At 43.3% G+C, this 19342-nt stretch overlaps 1 protein-coding gene across 14 annotated transcripts in view; it reads right to left on the bottom strand.

Annotated features, from left to right (window-relative positions):
* Window positions 1-19342, bottom strand: part of ST6GAL1 (ST6 beta-galactoside alpha-2,6-sialyltransferase 1) — a 155878-nt gene that overhangs the window by 114923 nt on the left and 21613 nt on the right. For 10 of the 14 annotated variants that reach the window (XM_079921552.1, XM_079921559.1, XM_079921553.1 and 7 more), the window contains one exon: window positions 14184-14322. The exons of 2 other annotated variants lie outside the window; for them this stretch is intronic. The gene's annotated coding sequence lies outside the window, so the exon portion shown is untranslated. Of the gene's footprint in view, window positions 1-14183; window positions 14323-17607; window positions 17718-19342 lie in introns of all 14 variants that reach the window. 2 more of the 14 variants (XM_079921562.1, XM_079921564.1) reach the window with 1 other exon arrangement.

Here is a 19342-nt window from a genome sequence, read left to right as displayed (position 1 = left end):
AGGAGTTACGGAGCTATTGCGGTGAAAAATAATCCCTTGCCTTTTCCATTTGAAGATGACCCAACCAATGATGGAAATGTTCTAAAACTGGATTTTGGTAATTGTTGCACAACCCAGTAAATTTACGAAAAATCACTGAATTTACACTTAAAGCAAGTTAATTTCATGGAATATAAATTATACCTCAATAAAGATGGTTTTTAAAAAATCTGTTTGACGAATAACTCTACCACGGTGGCTCACTGTGTAATAAGTTGACTGAGTCATGAGCACATTCAAAAACAAAGAAACAACAGAAAAGGATGACCCAGCCCTGTAAGGTGTGGCCCTGAGCTTAGTCTTGGTCCCCATGGGGTCAGCAGCAGCTGTGAATGGTTGGGGATGGGTAACCTCATGGAATAGTCTGGGTTGTTATGGGGGGGAGAGCACTGGGATGGCCAGGCATCAGGTCAGTCTATAGTCAGGACGCAGCTTAAAGTGAGCTGATCCTATAGAACATTCCACATGGGCCTCTGCAGTAGATCAAGGCTAAGGAATCAGACTCCAAGCCAGAATCACTTCCCCGAGGACGCATCCTCCGATCTCAGACTGGTTCACTCACACAGCACCAGAGAATTGCCTTTACAGAAATCCCACAATTCATGAGTTTACACTCAGTTGTGTTATTATTAAATTCGTATTTGTCTCTCTCTGTAGACCACGTGCTGCATGAGGTCAAGGACTGTAGCTCTGGGGCTCACAGTGCTTAGTACAGAAGCAAGCACACGGTAGGTGCTCATTCTTAAAGTTGATTGGATGCTGAATGAGTGAATGGACACTCATCTTTGACTGAAGTGGAGCAAGGGATACAGACACCCACTTTCTTTCAGTGCAGCACGGCAGTACAGCTGGGTGCTCACGATTGTTAAGGGCCCCTGTAGAGGAGAGGGAACCAGCGTTCTCTAGGGGGGTAAGTCACTACGCCACCCCTACTTAGCCCTCCCAATCTATCCACTAGGGATTGTTACCACCCTGTTTACAGGTGAGGAAACTGAGGCTCTGCACCTGGAACCCAGATCTGTCAGGTTGTTGTGGGAATTAAATGAGTAAATATACATAAAGCACTTAGTACCTGGTACATCATAAGTGCTATACAATTCGCAGCTACCATTATTATTTTCCCCAGCACATTAAAGCTGCCTCTCGATCTGTAAGTGAAAAGAAGAGAAGATTGTGAGCACAGGGAGGGCCCGAGGCCATGGCAGCTTCCCCTGGCACCTCAGACCTCCAAACACTGAGAAAAGTCATCCTGGGTCAGCTCCAGAGGTTTCTCCAGCTCAGCTGCCAGTAAGTACAGATGCTGGCACACGGGGACCAGGGAGGGACAGGGTGGAGGTAAAAAATCAACACTTACAGGTTGTTTGCTCCTCTATGGGAAACAGACAAACAAAAAAACCTCCCCTGGAGAAATACTCAGCTCTATAAAATATCACTTTCCTGGAGCCACCCAGGACAATGAAGAAAGATCCTGTAGCCGGCTAACTGGATCAGAAAACAAGGGAAGCCAGACTTCCAGGGAAGCTCCAGAAATGGTGGGAGGGGGCTATCAGCACTAGGGCCTTTTGCTTCTCACACTTAAAAGGTACAGGCTGGAGTCTAGATTCATACAGCCGACCTGACCTGAGAGCAGAAAGGCTAAGAGTCACACAACTATAGCCACTAGAGAAATGGAAATGAAGACCACAATGAACTACCACTGCACACCTATTAGAATGGCTAAAATTAAAATAGGACACCCCAGATGCTGATGAGGACATGGAAAAAGTGGATCTTTCCTACACTGCTGGTGGGAACAGAAAACCATACAGTCACTGTAGAAAACAATCTGGCAGTTTCTTAAAAAGTTAAAAATACACTTGCCATACAACTCAGCATTTATCCTGGAAAAATACAGAAAAAATGTTTGGGCTTCTGTTTTTTTGGAAAAATTAAATTTATATGGGCTTCCCTGGTGGCACAGTAATTGGGACTCCGCCAGCCAATGCAGGGGACACGGGTTCGAGCCCTGGTCTGGGAGGATCCCACATGCCGCGGAGCAACTGGGCCCCGTGCGCCGCAACCTCTGGGCCTGTGCTCGAGCCCGCGAGCCACAGCTGCTGAGGTCCGCGCGCCTAGAGCCCGCGCTCCACAACAAGAGAGGCCACTGCAGTGAGAGGCCCGCACGCTGCCGCAAGGAGTGGCCCCTGCTTGCTGCAGCTGGAGAGGGCCTGTGCGCAGCAACAAAGACCCAACGCAGCCAAAAATAAATAAATTTATTTTTAAAAATCAATTAAAAAATTAAGTTTATGTTCACATAAAAACCTGTACACAATTGCTCATAGCAGCTTTATTTGTTATAGTCAAAAACTAGAAACAACTAAAATGTTCTTCATTAGGTCAATAGTGAAACTGTGATCCATCCATACAACGGAATACCACTCATCAGTAAAAAAGAGCAAATTATTGGTACACTCAACAACCCGGATGGACCTGAAGTGCATTATGATGAGTGAAAACAAGCCAGTCTCAGAAGGTTGCATATCATATGACTCTATTTACAGAACACTCTCAAAATGACAAAATTATAGGGATGGGAAAAGGGAGAAAGGGCTGGGCCAGCGTGATGATGAATGGGTAGCACGAGAGAGACATTTGTGTGGAGGACTCGTTCCATACCTTGATTACCGCGGTGGCTCCACTAATCTAAACATATGAGAAGATGACACAGCTCCACACACAGTTGTACTAACCTCAGACTCCTAGTTTTGATATTGTACTATAATTGTATAAGATGAAACCAGTGGAAGAAACTAAATGAAGGATACACCAGACCTCTCTGTACTATCTTCGCAACTCCCCCTGAATCTATAATTGTTTCCAAATTAAAAGTTAAAAATAAATAAATAAACGAGGTGCACAGCCAGTAAGAGGGCATCTGGGATTCCAGCCCATATCCTTCTACTCCAAAAATCCCAGGGCTCCAATCAAATGACTTACAATTTGGTATGCACCATGACATTCTGTATCTCCGTGCCTCTGCACATACAAACTTTTACCTAGACTGCCCTTCCCCTGCCTAGCTAACTTATAATTTCCTTTAAGACCCAAGTCACATACCTTTGCATCCTGGAAGCTTCCCTGACTTCCCATGCTAAGATTACTGATCTTCCTTTGTACTTCCTGAGCACAGCACTAGTCAACTGAATTGTAATTCTTAGTTTATGTGTTACTGTCTCCCACCACGTGGAAGCCACAGAACTGGAAAATATATTTGCAATATATTGCAAATTAAAAAACTTGTCTGTAGAATATATAAAGAACCCTTACAATCCAATCATAAGAAGACAATCCAATTTTTTTAATGAACAAAAGATCTGAACAGACATTTCGTCAAAGGAGATATGCAGATGCCAAATAAGCACATGACAAGATGCTCAACATCATTACTCTTCAGAGAGATGCAAATAAACCCATGAGCTATCACTACCCCCCTATTAGAATAGCTAAAACTAAAAAGACTGACCACACCAAGTGCTGACAAGGAAGTGGAGCACCTGAAACTCTCATACGCTGCTGGTGGAAGTATAAGCTGGTACAACTGCTCTAGAAAAAAGCGTGGCAGCTTCTTAAGAAGCTAAACATACACCTACCATATGACCCAGCCATTCCACTCCTAGGTATTCACCCAAACAGAATGCATAGGCCCCACAAAAGATTTTTCACAAATGCTTATAGTGGCTTTTTTTCAAACGGAACACCTTTTTATTGAAGTATAGTTGATGTACAATGTTGTATTAGCTTCGGGTGTACAGCAGTGATTCAGTTATTTGTATATATATATATGTATATTGTTTTTCAGATTCTTTTCCATTATAGGTTATTACAAGATATTGAATATATATAGTTCCCTGTGCCATACAGTAGGTCCTTGTTGTTTATCTATTTTATATGTAGTAGTTTGTATCTGCTAATCCCAAACTCCTAATTTATCCCTCCCCACGCACTTTCCTCTTTGGTAACCATAAGTTTGTTTTCTATGCCTGTGAGTCTATTTCTGTTTTGTAAATAAGTTCATTTGTATCATTTCTTTGGATTCTACATGTAAGTGATATCAAATGATATTTGTCTTTCTCTGCCTGACTTATTTCACTTAGTATGATAATCTCTAGGTCCATCCACGTTGCTGCAAATATATATATATATATAGGTTTTATTTTAACAGCCAAAAATTGGGAACAACCCCAGAACTCTGTCAACAGATGAATGGATAAACAAATCTTGATATTTCCGTATGGTGAGACACTATTCAGCAATAAAGGAATGAACTACTGATACACAAACATGGATGAATATCAAAATAATTATGCTGAGTGTAAGAAAAACATATGCTGTATTGTGCTATTTATGTAAAGTTCTAGAAAATGCAAACCAATCTATAGCAATAAAGCAGATTAGTGGTTGCCTAGGGATGGGAGGCAGGACATGGAGAGGGGCAGAAGGGAGGGATTAGGTGAAGGAAGAAACTTGGGGGGTTGATGGTTATGCTCATTAACCTGACTTGTGCGGAGAACTTCATAAGTGTATACATATGTCGAAACTCACCAAATTGTACAATTTAAATATATGCAGGTTTTTGTCTCTCAATTATACCTTAATAGAGCTGCATGGAAAAAAAATGGGTATCATTTAATAAGCATCTACTTTATGGGAAGAACATTATAAAAATAATTTTTAATCTTCACTCAAAGTAGGTATTATTCAGCCCATTTTACATATGAGGAAACTGAGTCAGAAAGGCGAGGTAGTCATGCAGCTACGGTCAAGCCAGGCTCAAACCCAGATCAAACGTCTTCAAAGCTGGGGCACTCTTCTCTGCATTGTGATGCCTTCCCACAATAGTGACTTTCCAGCGTGAAGACCCCTGTCCTAAGCAAGGCCTCGAGGAGGAATCTGAAAGAATCACTGGGATGCCAGGGGATCTCCGGCATCACTGAGATGACACCCTCTCCCTGCTGGGTTGCCATTGCCACAAATTCCTCTAACAGTCAAGCCCAGCCCATCACAAGTACTGGGCCAGACAGGCTAAGGCAGAGAGCGGGCTGTACCTCCTCTCCTGAACATTCTGCCCTCTACAGCCAGAGTGGTTTGGTGGGACAGACCCTGACCAGACATTCAGAACAGACTCCAGCTCCACTTGTGTCACAGACAAGGCCCTTTCCCTTCCTGGGCCCCCCTCCCTCAGATATAAGACGTGAAGGCCAACCAACTAGCTCTCCAAGGAACTCTTTCAGCCCTAATTCATGTTCTGATGTAGGCAGCTCCTCCCGTGTCCCTTGTCACATCCATGTGCCCAAGGCTGGGCCAGAATCTCTTGCCCAAACAGGCCAGGATATTTGGCTGGGTACACAGCAGGCTTTCAGTAAATATCTATAAAACTGAATTAAATCCCTCTTACCAGAGGAATAATCTCTTGTTTAAACATGGAGGAAAACCAAACAGACCTAACTCGGTACATTCCCCTGCAAAGAGCACTGAGAGTACAGAGGCCAAGAAACCGCCCCCCCCCCACCTTCTCACTGTCTGAGAGGCCTGGGGCCAGGAGAATCCTCCTCACTGCCTGGGGCATCCCATGAATGAGGGGACTACACTTCAGCACTCTATGGATACTCCCTCACTCTGATGCTATGTTACTGCACAGGGAACAGCCACTGGGGTTTGAAAGGAACAGTGAATCTTTTCATAAAGCTCCGAGCACTTTGAGCTGCAGCTGTTCCCATAGCCTCAGAGATGAGGGAAAGGAGCCTGGGGGAACAAGTACTGGGGGGCCAGTACTTACTATAAAGAACACTCCGGAACTTTGAGAAGCTGCAGAGGGCACAGACAGGCTTAGTTTACATCTCTGTTACTCTTGAATTGTGAAATCTTGGGCAAGTAAGTCTCTTTTACCTCTGAGACGCAGTTTCTACATCTGCCACATGGGGATAGAAATACCCACCTTGTTAGGTCATTGCAGAATTAGAGACCAGATCGCAAGCACAGATCCTGGAACCACCCTGAGATCAGTCAACGCCCTTCTCTACCCTTCCTTGCGTATATATACTTTAAATATCCTCAGATAACATCTTCTCAACTGGTTTCACTGACCCAGAAAGCCAAGCCTCTGATGAGGAAGAAGACTTAACTCCAAGTGCACTGGAGGGGCACGTCATGAAGTGCACTGGGGCTGGGGCAGCAGACACAGGGGAGGGGCTGAGGAGGGGGACACAGGGCTGGCACCTGGAGAACACCCACATGTCCCCATGCCAGGGACAAGCAAAGGTTCAGTGAGCAAGTGGCCTCAGGAGCAGTGCCCGTCTCACCAGCCCATGTCCCTCCCTCCCCTGGAGCACACACCTTCACCTCAGGCACCGATAACCATGGCTGTGTGAACTGGCTTCTTAAAATGAAAGTGTGGCACCAGGTGGCCCCTATAGTCCTTTCCACTTCTGTAATTTTACAAACTACACTTCTACACAGTACACTGGTGCTTAACTGATGCCCTGCCTTCTCCCCATCCCCTCTTTCAAGATACTTAAAGGAGGTTGGGAAAAGGAGCCAGAAGGTTCAGAAAAAAGCAGAGGGAGAGGGCAGAGGCGGGGGCTCCATTATGCTAATTTAATTAGCGCTAATCTGCTGACAGCAGGGCCTTGAAGAAAGAGGCTTTTGTTTAACATTCACATTTGGCAGGAAGTGCCCCTGCTCCGCTGAACCCGCCCCTCCTCCTCCACCCCCACCCCCCCATCAAAGCTTGAGTCCAAAGCTCTGATTTCAGCCCTGGCTCTCATACCCAGCAGGGCCAGGGCTTCCTTTTCACGCTACTCTTGACTTCTTGATTTTTCCAGGAAGGAAATTTGCCCCAGATGTCGGTCAGTAAATGGAGAGTTTTCATCTGCCCTTATGAAAGGGTATCAGTAATTCACAGATTTCCCAAGAGGCGAGAGCCAAAAAGGGAAGTACCAGCCAACTTCACTTCATCAATACACAAAAGGCTCACCAATCAATTAAAGCCCTCCCTCCACAGGCAGGGAAATTCACAATATGAAAAACACTTCATGTTCACTGTCTTATGGGACCTTAACTTATGGAATAATAAGAACAGAACCTCAGTCTTATTCATCTATTCAACTAATGCTTATTGAGCACCTACTGTTCACAGAAGAGAAATCAAGGGATGCACAGGTGAAGGGACTTGCCCCATGCCTCCCAGCATGTCCGGGGTAGAGCAAGACCTGGAACCAGAGGTGTGCTGGTAATCTGAATCTCCAAAACAAAAAAGCCCTGGTTTGCAGCAAAGGCTAATTTCTGTGGTATCAATTTTCCCACTATAGCCAATTTCAGGTCACCAACAATTTATTTTTTAAACATCTTTATTGGAGTATAATTGCTTTATGTTGTTGTGTTAGTTGCTGCCGTATAACAAAGTGAATCAGCTATATGTATACATATACCCCCATATCTACTCCCTTTGGCCACTCCCTCCCACCCTCCCTGTCCCACCCCTCTAGGTGGTCACAAAGCACCCAGCTGATTTCCCTGTGCTGCTTCCCACTAGCTATCTATTTTACATTTGGTAGTGTATATATATCCATGCTAGTGTCTCACTTCGTCCCAGCTTACCCTTCCCCCTCCCCGTGTCCTCAAGTCCATTCTCTACATCTGGGTCGTTATGCCTGTCCTGCCCCTAGGTCCTTCAGAACCTTTTTTTTTTTTTTTTTAGATTCCATATATATGTGTTAGCATACGGTATTTGTTTTTCTCTTTCTGACTTACTTCAATCTGTAGGAGACTCTAGGTCCATCCACCTCACTACAAATAACTCAATTTCGTTTCTTTTACAGCTGAGTAATATTCCATCGTATATATGTGCCACATCTTCTTTATCCGTTCATCTGTCAATGGACACTTGCTTCCATGTCCTGGCTACTGTAAATAGTGTGAAATGAACACTGAGGTACATGACTCTTTCTGAATTATGGTTTTCTCAGGGTATATGCCCAGCAGTGGGATTGCTGGGTCGTATGGTAGTTCTATTTTTAGTTTTTTAAGGAACCTCCATACTGTTCTCCATAGTGGCTCTATCAGTTTACATTCCCACCAACAGTGCAAGAGGGTTCTCTTTTCTCCACACCCTCTCCAGCATTTGTTGTTTGTAGATTTTCGGATGATGCCCATTCTAACTGGTGTGAGGTGATACCTCATTGTAGTTTTGATTTGCATTTCTCTAATGATTAATGACGTTGAGCATCCTTTCGTGTGTTTGTTGGCAATCTGTATATCTTCTCTGGAGGAATGTCTATTTAGGTCTTCTGCCCATTTTTGGATTGGGGTGTTTGTTTGAATTTCTGATATTGAGCTGCATGAGCTCCATGTATATTTTGGAGATTAATCCTTTGTCAGTTGCTTCCTTCACAAATATTTTCTCTCATTCTGAGGGTTGTTTTTTTGTCTTGTTTATGGTTTGCTTTGCTGTGCAAAAGCTTTTAAGTTTCATTAGGTCCCATTTGTTTATTTTTGTTTTCATTTCCATTTCTCTAGGAGGTGGGTCAAAAAGGATCTTGCTGTGATTTATATCATAGAATGTTCTGCCTCTGTTTTCCACTAAGAGTTTTAAAGTGTCTGGCCTTACATTTAGGTCTTTAATCCATTTTGAGTTTATTTTTTATACGGTGTTTGGGAGTGTTCTAATCTTATTCTTTTACATGTAGCTGTCCAGTTTTCCCAGCACCACTTACTGAAGAGGCTGTCTTTTCTCCATTGCATATTCTTGCCTCCTTTATCAAAGACAACGTGACCACATGTGCATGGGTTTATCTCTGGGCTTTCTATCCTGTTCCATTGATCTATATTTCTGTTTTTGTGCCAGTACCATACTGCCTTGATTACGGTACCTTTGTAGTATAGTCTGAAGTCAGGGAGCCAGATTCCTCCAGCTCCATTTTTCTTTCTCAAGAATGCTTTGGCTATTCGGGGTCTTTTGTGTTTCCATACAAATTGTGAAATGTTTTGTTCTAGTTCTGTGAAAAATGCCATTGGTAATTTGATAGGGATTGCACTGAATGTGTAGATTGCTTTGGGTAGTAGAGTCATTTTCACAGTGTTGATTCTTCCAATCCAAGAAAATGGTGTATCTCTCCATTTGTTTGTATTGTCTTTAATTTCTTTCATCAGTGTCTTATAGTTTTCTGCATACAGGTCTTTTGTCTCCTTAGGTAGGTTTATTCCTAGATATTTTATTCTTTCTGTTACAATGGTAAATGGAAGTGTTTCCTAATTTCTCTTTCAGATTTTTCATCATTAGAATATAGGAATGCAAGAGATTTCTGTTCATTAATTTTGTATCCTGCTACTTTGCCAAATTCATTGATTGGCTCTAGTAGTTTTCTGGTAGCATCTTTAGGATTCTCCATGTGAAGTATCATGTCATCTGTATATAATGACAGTTTGACTTCTTCTTTTACGATTTGAATTCCTTTTATTGCTTTTTCTTCTCTGATTGCTGTGGCTAAAACTACCAAAACTATGTTGAATAATAACAGTGAGAGTGGGCAACCTTGTCTTGTTCCTGATCTTAGAGGAAATGGTTTCAGTTTTTCACCATTGAGAACGATGTTGGCTGTGGGTTTGTCATATATGGCCTTTATTATGTTGAGGGAGTTTCCCTCTATGCCTATTTTCTGGAGAGTTTTCATCATAAATGGGTGTTGAAATTTTTCAAAAGCTTTTTCAGCACCTATTGAGATTATCATATGATTTTTACCCTTCAGTTTGTTAGTATGGAGTATCACATTGATTGATTTGTCTATATTGAAGAATCCTTGCATTCCTGGGATAAATCCCACTTGATCATGGTGTATGATCCTTTTACTGTGCTGTTGGATTCTGTTTGCTAGTATTCTGTTGAGGATTTTTGCATCTATGTTCACCAGTGATATTGTCCTGTAGTTTTCTTTCTTTGTGATGTCTTTGTCTGGTTTTGGTATCAGGGTGATGGTGGCCTCGCACAATGAGTTTGGGAGTATTCCTCCCTCTGCTATATTTTGGAAGAATTTGAGAAGGATAGGTGTTAGCTCGTCTCTAAATGTTTGACAGAATTCACCTGTGAAGCCATCTGTCCTGGGCTTTTGTTTGTTGGAAGATTTTTAATCACAGTTTCAATTTCAGTGCTTGTGATTGGTCTGTTTATATTTTCTGTGTCTTCCTGGTTCAGTCACAGGAGGTTGTGCTTTTACAAGAATTTGTCCATTTCTTCCAGGTTGTCCATTTTATTGGCATAGAACTGCTTGTAGTAAACTCTCATGATGCTTTGTATTTCTGCAGTGTCAGTTGTTACTTCTCCTTTTTCATTTCTAATTCTATTGATTTGAGTCTTCTCCCTTTTTTTCTTGATGAGACTGGCTAATGGTTTATCAATTTTGTTTATCTTCTCAAAGAACCAGCTTTTAGTTTTACTGATATTAGGTATTGTTTCCTTCATTTCTTTTTCATTTATTTCTGATCTGATCTTTATGATTTCTTTCCTTCTGCTAACTTCGGGGGATTTTTTGTTCTTCTTGTCTAATTGCTTTAGGTGTAAGGTTAGGTTGTTTTTTTGAGATGTTTCTTGTTTCTTGAGGTAGGATTGTATTGCTGTAAACATCCCTCTTAGAACTGCTTTTGCTGCACCCCATAGGTTTTGGGTCATCGTGTTTTCATTGTCATTTGTTTCTAGGTATTTTTTGATTTCCTCTTTGATTTCTTTAATGATCTCTTGGTTATTTAGTAGCATATTGTTTAGCCTACATGTGTTTGTATCTTTTACATTTTTTTTCCTATAATTGATATCTAGTCTCATACCATTATGGTCAGAAAAGATACTTGATACAATTTCAATTTTCTTAAATTTACCAAGGCTTGATGTAAGACCCAAGATATGATCTATCCTGGAGAATAGAGCACTTGAGAAGAAAGTGTATTCTGTTGTTTTTGGATGGAATGTTCTATAAATATCAATTAAGTCCATCTTCTTTAATGTGTCATTTAAAGCTTGTTTCCTTATTTATCTTCATTTTGGACGATATGTCCATTGGTGAAAGTGGGGTTTTAATGTCCCCTACTATTATTGTGTTACTGTCAATTTCCCCTCTTATGGCTGTTAGCATTTGCCTTATGTATTGAGGTGCTCCTATGTTGGGTGCATAAATATTTACAATTGTTATATCTCCTTCTTGGATCTATCCCTTGATCATTATGTAGTGTCCTTCTTTGTCTCTTATAATAGTCTTTTTTTTAAAGTCTATTTTGTCTGATATGCAAATTGCTACTCCAGCTTTCTTTTGATTTCCATTTGCATGGAATATCTTTTTCCATCCCCTCAATTTCAGTCTGTATGTGTCCCTAGGTCTGAAGTGGGTCTCTTGTAGACAGCATATATATGGGTCTTGTTTTTGTATCCATTCAGCCAGTCTATGTCTTTTGGTTGGAGCATTTAATCCATTTACATTTAAGGTAATTGTCGATATGTATGTTACTATTACCATTTTCTTAATTGTTTTGGGTTTGTTCTTGTAGGTCTTTTCCTTCTCTTGTGTTTCCTGCCTAAAGAAGTTCCTTTAGCATTTGTTGTAAAGCTGACTTGGTGGTGCTGAATTCTCTTAGCTCTTGCTTGTCTGTAAAGGTTTTAATTTCTCTGTTGAATCTGAATGAGATCCTTGCTGGGTAGAGTAATCTTGGTTGTAGGTTTCTCCCTTTCATCACTTTAAATATGTCCTGCCACTCCCTTCTGGCCTGCAGAGTTTCTGCTGAAAGATCACCTGTTAACCTTATAGGGATTCCCTTGTATGTTATTTGTTGCTTTTCCCTTGCTGCTTTTAATATTTTTTTCTTTGTAGTTAATTTTTGATAGTTTGATTAATGTGTCTTTGTGTGTTTCTCCTTGGATTTATCCTGTATGAGACTCTCTGTGCATCCTGAATTTGACTGACTATTTCCTTTCCCATGTTAGGGAAGTTTTCAACTATACTCTCTTCAAATATTTTCTCAGGCCCTTTCTTTTTCTCTGCTTCTTCTGGGACCCCTATAATTAGAATGTTTTTTCTCTATTCTGCTCTGACGTAGTTTTTTCCACTATTTTACCTTCCAGGTCACTTATCTGTTCTTCTGCCTCAGTTATTCTGCTATTGATTCCATCCCGAGAATTTTTAATTTCATTTATTGTGTTGCTCATCATTGTTTGTTTGCTCTTTAGTTCTTCTAGGTCCTTGTTAAACATTTCTTGTATTTTCTCCATTCTATTTCCAAGATTTTGGATTTACTCTCCAAAATACTGTCATTACTCTGAATTCTTTTTCAGGTAGACTGCCTATTTCCTCTTCACTTGTTTGGTTTGGTGGGTTTTTACCTTGCTCCTTCATCTGCTGTGTATTTCTCTGTCTTCTCATTTTGTTTAACTTACTGTGATTGGGGTCTCCTTTCCACAGGTTGCAGGTTTGTAGTTCCCGTTGGTTTTGGTGTCTGCCTCCAGTGGGTGAGGTTGGTTCAGTGGGTTGTGTAGGCTTCCTGGTGGAGGGGACTGGTGCCTGTGTTCTGGTGGATGGGGCTGGATCTTATCTTTCTGGGGGGCAGGGCTGTGTCCAGTGGTGTGTTTTGGGGTGTCTGTGAACTTAGTATGATTTGGGGCAGCCTCTCTGTTAATGAGTGGGGTTGTGTCCCTGTCTTCCTAGTTGATTGGCATCTGTCCAGCACTGGGGCTTGCTGGCCATCAGGTGGAGCTGGGTCTTAGCACTGAGATGGAGATCTCTGGGAGAGCTCTTGCTGATTGATATTACGTGGTGCCGGGATGTCTTTGGTGTTCCAATGTCCTGAACTCGGCTCTCCCACATCAGAGGCTCGGGCCTGACACCAGGCTGGAGTACCAAGACCCTGTCAGCCACACGGCTCTTTTGGGAAGCCTGAGGTCTTCTGCCAGCGTTCAGTAGGTGTTCTGTAGGAGTTGTTCCATATGTTGATGTAGTTTTGATGTATTTGTGGGGAGGAAGGTGATCTCCACATCTTACTCCTCTGCCATCTCTCTCTGGGCTTCTATATTCCCTCAGGGATGCGGCTCTGGAGGGTGTGGGTCACTTCTTCCACGAGTCCACTGTGGAGAAGCTTGAGGGCGCCCAGCATCTCTTGAAGATGCAAAAGCAGCACAGTGACTGTGCCCTCTTCCAGGACATGCAAAAGCTGTCCCAAGATGAACTGGGCAAAACCCTGGATGTTAAGGAGCCTGCCATGGCCATGGAAAAGAACCTGAGCCAGGCCCTTGAAGACCTGCATGCCCTGTATCCTCTATTTTATTTATTTATTTTTGGCTGTGTTGGGTCTTCGTTGTTGTGTGCAGGGTTTCTCTAGTTGCTGCAAGCTGAGGCTACTCTTCGTTGCAGTGCGCGTGCTTCTCATTGCGGTGGCTTCTCTTGCTGCGAAACACGGACTCTAGGCACACAGGCTTCAGTAGTTGTGGCATGAGGGCTCAGTAGTTGTGGCTTGCGGGCTCTAGAGCGTAGGCTCAGTAGTTGTGACGCATGGGCTTAGTTGCTACGTGGCATGTGGGATCTTCCCGGACCAGGGATCAAACCCATGTCCCCTACATTGGCAGATGGATTCTTAACCACTGTGCCACCAGGGATGTCCCTTAAAGTCATTTTTCAGTGAGCTTAATGGAATGTTTTCCAACAACCTCCCCACGTAATTTCTGTCACTCTATCTTCCTTGGATAGGAGAGAGAGAAAGAGAGAGAGAGTGTGTTTGTGTTTCCTGAAAGTTTGATTTCCCTTGCAGAACAGAGCAGCTGCACCAACGTTAAGCATTCCCCTGAATCTGGTGCAGTCTTACCTGGAGGATAAATTCATTCCCTTTGGAGTTCAAATTTCACCAGCAATTGAAAAAATACAACATCCTGTTAAGATTCCAAAAGGCCTAGTCTGAAAAATCAAAACCTCTTTAGCCACCAAATGACCTTGCCTCCGATTGGGCTGAGATGGAAGCCGATGGTTTGAACCAGAAACGACTGCCCCTTCTTTCCTGAGCCTGAGAAGAGGAGGTTTTCACCACCCCACAACAGGAGGCATTCTGCCCTCTCTATCCCCAAGCTGGGATTCGAGTGCTCTTACCTCAGCGCTGGGACAGAGGCCTTGCCCCAGGGCTTGGGCAGGTTCAAGTGGACCAGTTCATTTCAGCTGCGGTCCAGGACTTCACTGCTTCTCTCTAAGCTGCTCTTTGCAGATCTCTACACAGTTCACTCTACTCTGCCTGCAGGAAGTTAAAAAAAAAAACAAAGCCAAGTTGGCAGCTAAGCATCAGAGGCACATATGTTAATACACGCAGGAGGGTAAACACCCTCGCTCCTCCCACCCCTGGTCACTCCGGCCACTTCAGAACCCCTTCCAGAACTACAGCCTCCTTCCCAGGGCTCAACCTGGCCATCTGTTCACCCAGACCTACCCCTTCTGGGGCTGAGCAATTTCAGAGTGAGCTGCAGATGAAGCAAAGCAAACTCTACCACAATCACTTAATCCTTGTGCTACTTGCTATTATTGGTAAGAAAAGCAAGGGTAAGAAAGCAACAGTTCTGGCCCTGAGTCTTGTGTTTATCTAAGGCTTGTGGACAACTGATGTCCATTAACAAATGCATCCAACTTGGTCTCCCTTTGACCTGTAGTATTTTGTTTATAATGTTACAAATGTGAACTCAATTCCGAATTTATTGGAGGAAGATTTTTAACTGAACCTAAATTTTCAACCTGTGTATTATTGTGGTTGGCTGGGTGGATAGCGTTTGTTTTTAAAGCAACTGTTGTTTTTCTTAGTGCCAAAGAAACGTATGTTTAATCTAAAAATTTTAGAAAATATAATGGTCAAAAGAAGGAAAAAGTCACCCACTCTTCTCCACCCCAGATGACTACAGATAACACACCATTCCTGGTCTTTGTTTTTTAACATTTATTTATTTATTTGCCTGTGCTGGGCCTTAGTTGCAGCATGCAGGGATCTTCACTGCACATGCGGGGATCTAATTCCCTGATCAGGGATCAAACCCTGGCCCCCTGCATTGGGAGCACGGGGTCTCAGCCACTGGACCACCAGGGAAGTCCCCCCTTCCTGGTTTTATTTTGTTATCCAGATTTTTTACAAGGATCCAATAAAGCTAGACATGATTTAGTAGTCTTCTGCAGCATCATTTGATTAGCTGTAGTATATGCCCCTGTGCTCAAAGGCTGGACAATTAAGTCATCTTCAACTTCTTTTGCATATTACAAATAGTACGTAAAACTAAATCTTTGGGGGAAATCCATGGTTATTTCCTTAAGAATCAGTCTTAGAAATCAAATTGCAGGGTCAAAAAGTTTCCAAATTTCTCAGGCTTTTGAACAGTCTTGGCAGGCTATCTCCAGGACTACTATACCATATAAACTCCCAGCAGTGGAAAACTCTGCCCATTCTTCTAATGCTCCTCTCCTCCAGTCCCTCCCTCACACACATTCTTGCTCACCGTGTGTAACGTTTCTAGTGGAAATGAGTTAGAGTTCTGGGAGTCTGAGTTTTCATACTTCATGCTCACACTCAGCTCAGCCCAAGGTTAAGACAAGATCTATGATGAGAAAATGAGCTCCCCTAATCAAGTTTTGGTGGGGGGGTGTGCATAAGTAAGAATTGGTAAAGAGGGAAAAAGTGAGAAATCCACTAAGGAAGAGAGAAGGAGTGGTAATATGCAAGGATGGTGTCCAGGAGAAAAAGACCCTGAGATGCTAAGAGAAACAAGAGCCATCCCGTAAGACCACAGATGCTTACAGGAACTGACATCAGATGAAACTAAAGGTGAAGTGAGCCATTTGAGGGGTTGCAAATGTTAAGATTTCACAAAGATTCAGGGCAGAATAGAGCAAACAACAAAGGCATCAGGTGAGATGGAAAAATAAAAAGTCACTTGTGGCATCTGGGCACTTTGCTGCTGTCTATAATTAATGCCAACAAAACACCAGGAGCCAGAGTCACTGTGGGGAAAGTGGGCCAGGCCAGGAAGAGGTCTCTACCTGCAAACAGAGCTGAGCTGGTGGCCACCTGGGAGGCTGCCAGTAAAGAGCCTTCCCTAGAGAAGAGGAGCAAAGTGCCCCCGGGATGGGGGGACTACGGGGCTGGTGACCCACCTGCCTCATTAACACAAAGCAGGTCCCCACTCTCCATCTCTCTCTAGCCAGCCTCTGCCTTTTGCTCGAGGCCAAACCTTCAGTGAGAAATGGATAATTCCCCGAGTAATTTGTCTAAACAGACTGAATGTATTTCTGTGGCCCTGTGACCCAGGCAAAGACCCTGGGGACCCAAATCTCATGTTCCTTCCCAGCTGCCCCCCCCACCACTCCACCCCATGTACCGTGCACTCCAGCCACACAGAAATCTGCAGACCAATGAGGAAATGCAGGGTCCCATTAGTGTTTTTTAAATCCTTTGGAAGATGGCCTGTAGACCTCCAATATTACTCAAATAGGCAAGTCATTCTACTTGCCTACCCTGCTGCTACCCCACCCACTCACACACTTGGGCTTCTGCTTATGGACAAAGGGTGGAATTCTGACCTAAAAGCAACTCAGTGTACAATGGAGAAAAGACAGTCTCTTCAGTAAGTGGTGTTGGGAAAGCTGGACAGACACACATAAATCAATGAAATTAGAACACTCCCTCACACCATACACAAAAATAAACTCAGAATGGCTTAAAGACTTAAATATAAGACATGACACCATGAAACTCCTAGAAGAGAACATAGGTAAAACATTCTCTGACATAAATGACAGCAATGTTTTCTTAGGTCAGTCTCCCAAGGCAATAGAAATAAAAGCAAAAATAAACAAATGGGACCTAATCAAACTTATAAGCTTTTGCACAGCAAAGGCAACCATAAACAAAAGGAAAAGACAACCTATGGACTGGGCGAAAATATTTGCAAACGATGTGACCAACAAAGGCTTAATTTCCAAAATACATAAACAGCTCATACAACTCAATAACAACAACAACAAGAACAAAAAATAAAACCCAATCAAAAAATGGGCAGAATGGGCTTCCCTGGTGGCGCAGTGGTTGAGAGTCCGCCTGCCGATGCAGGGCACACGGGTTCGTGCCCCGGTCCGGGAAGATCCCACATGCCGCGGAGCGGCTAGGCCCGTGAGCCATGGCCGCTGAGCCTGCGCGTCCGGAGCCTGTGCTCCGCAACAGGAGAGGCCACAACAGTGAGAGGCCCGCGTACCGCAAAAAAAAAAAAAAAAAAAAAGAGGAAAGAGGGGTGAGGGAGGGAGGGATAAATTAGGAGTTTGGGATTAGCAGATACAAACTACTATATATAAAATAAATAACAAGGTCCTACTGTATAGCATAGGGAACTATATTCAATATCCTCTAAGAAACCATAATGGAAAAGAATATGAAAAAGGATATATATATATACACATATAGATGAATCACTCTGCTATACACCAGAAACTAATACAACATCGTAAATCAACTATACGTCAATATAACAAACAAATGAAAGCAACTCACCCATAAATAAGGGAACTGGTGGTAGACCCAGTTCCCTTAAAGGAAAGGTAGTGGGCACAATATGAGAAGCAAATGCCATGCACAAGATCAGGTGATGGGGTTGCGAGGCCCTGCAGAAGGAAAGGAAGCTGGTCTTACAAAGAGAACAGGGCAGAGGCCTGCGGAGAGGCAAACAGGAAACCGTGCAGCCCAGAGAAGGCGGATGGTTAGGAACTTTCCAGTGGCTTTGAGGCTCGTCTGTACTTCCTATTTTTGTTCCTGTAAGCATTCCCTGAATCCCTTCAATAGACCTCTGAAGAGCTTGGTTTAGACCGGCCCAAGGGTCCCAGCTGCCTCTGACTCACTAAAAGCCGTATGGGGCTGTGAGACCAGAGGGGCTCTCCCATGATCCAGTGCGTGGCTTTGTGATAGGGCGTTAGCCATCTATTGTGGCTGCTCAAAAGCCTTTTTTTTTAACTTTCTTCCAAACATTGTGGCTGGGCTTTTGATAGATGAGGTAACGGGAAAGGACAGTTCTGGATTGCAAGTGTATCTTGTGCATTGCAGAAACATGAGAAATAAACAATAGCAGAGCTGTAGAAATTTCAGGTTTTTCTATTGTATTATAAGAATTTTCTATGAAGTGGCTTATGCCAACACTTCCTATCACCCTACGAGTGCTACACATTCGATCCCAGGGTCTTCTTGCATCCCCCTTGTCTCTGAGCCCCCTATGGACTCATGTGCTTCCTTGTAGTTTTAATACAGCACCCATTTAATGCAGGACACTTCTGCTCCCTGACCTCCCTCCTACCCTGCAAGGGTCACTGGCTTGACATCAAGATGTAGTTTCACTACTCTCCCTCAGCCGAAATTTCACCCACCTCCTTCCTCATACTCAGGGTCTGTTCTCTGCTTGATCTCCCCCTGCCATCACTCCTGCCCACAAGATCTTCACACCTTATAGTCCCTGGCAGCTTCTCAGCTAATCCCCTTCCTCCTCTGTGCTCAGTCAGACCCAGAAGCACCCAAACATGACTCTAAGGAAGAGAGCAGACACACGAGAGGCTGCCTTGTCCTCATGAACTCCCTCATGCCCCCAGCAAGCATTTCCTTCAGAGGTACACTGTGTGAGGCCCTGACCCCAGACCAGAGCCAGGACTTAGAGACCCCACCCAGATCCAAAGAAGTTCATAAAATGATCCAAGAACACACACTAAGAACTTCACACCCTAGCATCCCCACTGGTAAGTATCCTCCTGGCAAGACCATTACTAAAGGACTCAGTTTTGAGTGAGAGAATGGGTTAACTTGTCACAGAGTCAGCCCTGGCCCCAGGTCCCTGGCTTAAATGGGCACTCACCACAAGCACACAGGAGCCTTGGGGTAAAAGATAATCCTGTTAACCCTGGATCCATTAATCCACATTATCTGAGATGTGAGCAATTGTTCTGATTGTGTTTGGACTTGGAAGCTAAGTGAGCTAAGAGCTTTTATCAATCCTTGGGCCTAAAACATTCCAGGATCTGGGTCACTACAAGTTTGCTGAGCCCTGCAGTCCAATCAGAAGGCACTACACCCAAGATGCTGTAAGAACTTCTGTTAAAATCAGCAGACTTCATGGATTATTTACGTGGGTTAGGGGAGAGCTAGGCCAAGCTCTTTCAATAAAAGAGCTGAAATTAAATTTGAGTTGAGCACTGAATACACAGGTTCTGACAAAAAGAGAAATGGCGTAGGAAGTTATTTTCAAAGA

Source organism: Stenella coeruleoalba (genome assembly GCF_951394435.1).
Source record: "Stenella coeruleoalba genome assembly, chromosome: 5".
In the NCBI taxonomy this organism is placed as follows: Eukaryota; Metazoa; Chordata; class Mammalia; order Artiodactyla; family Delphinidae; genus Stenella; species Stenella coeruleoalba.
This window is presented reverse-complemented; position numbering and strand designations above follow the sequence as displayed.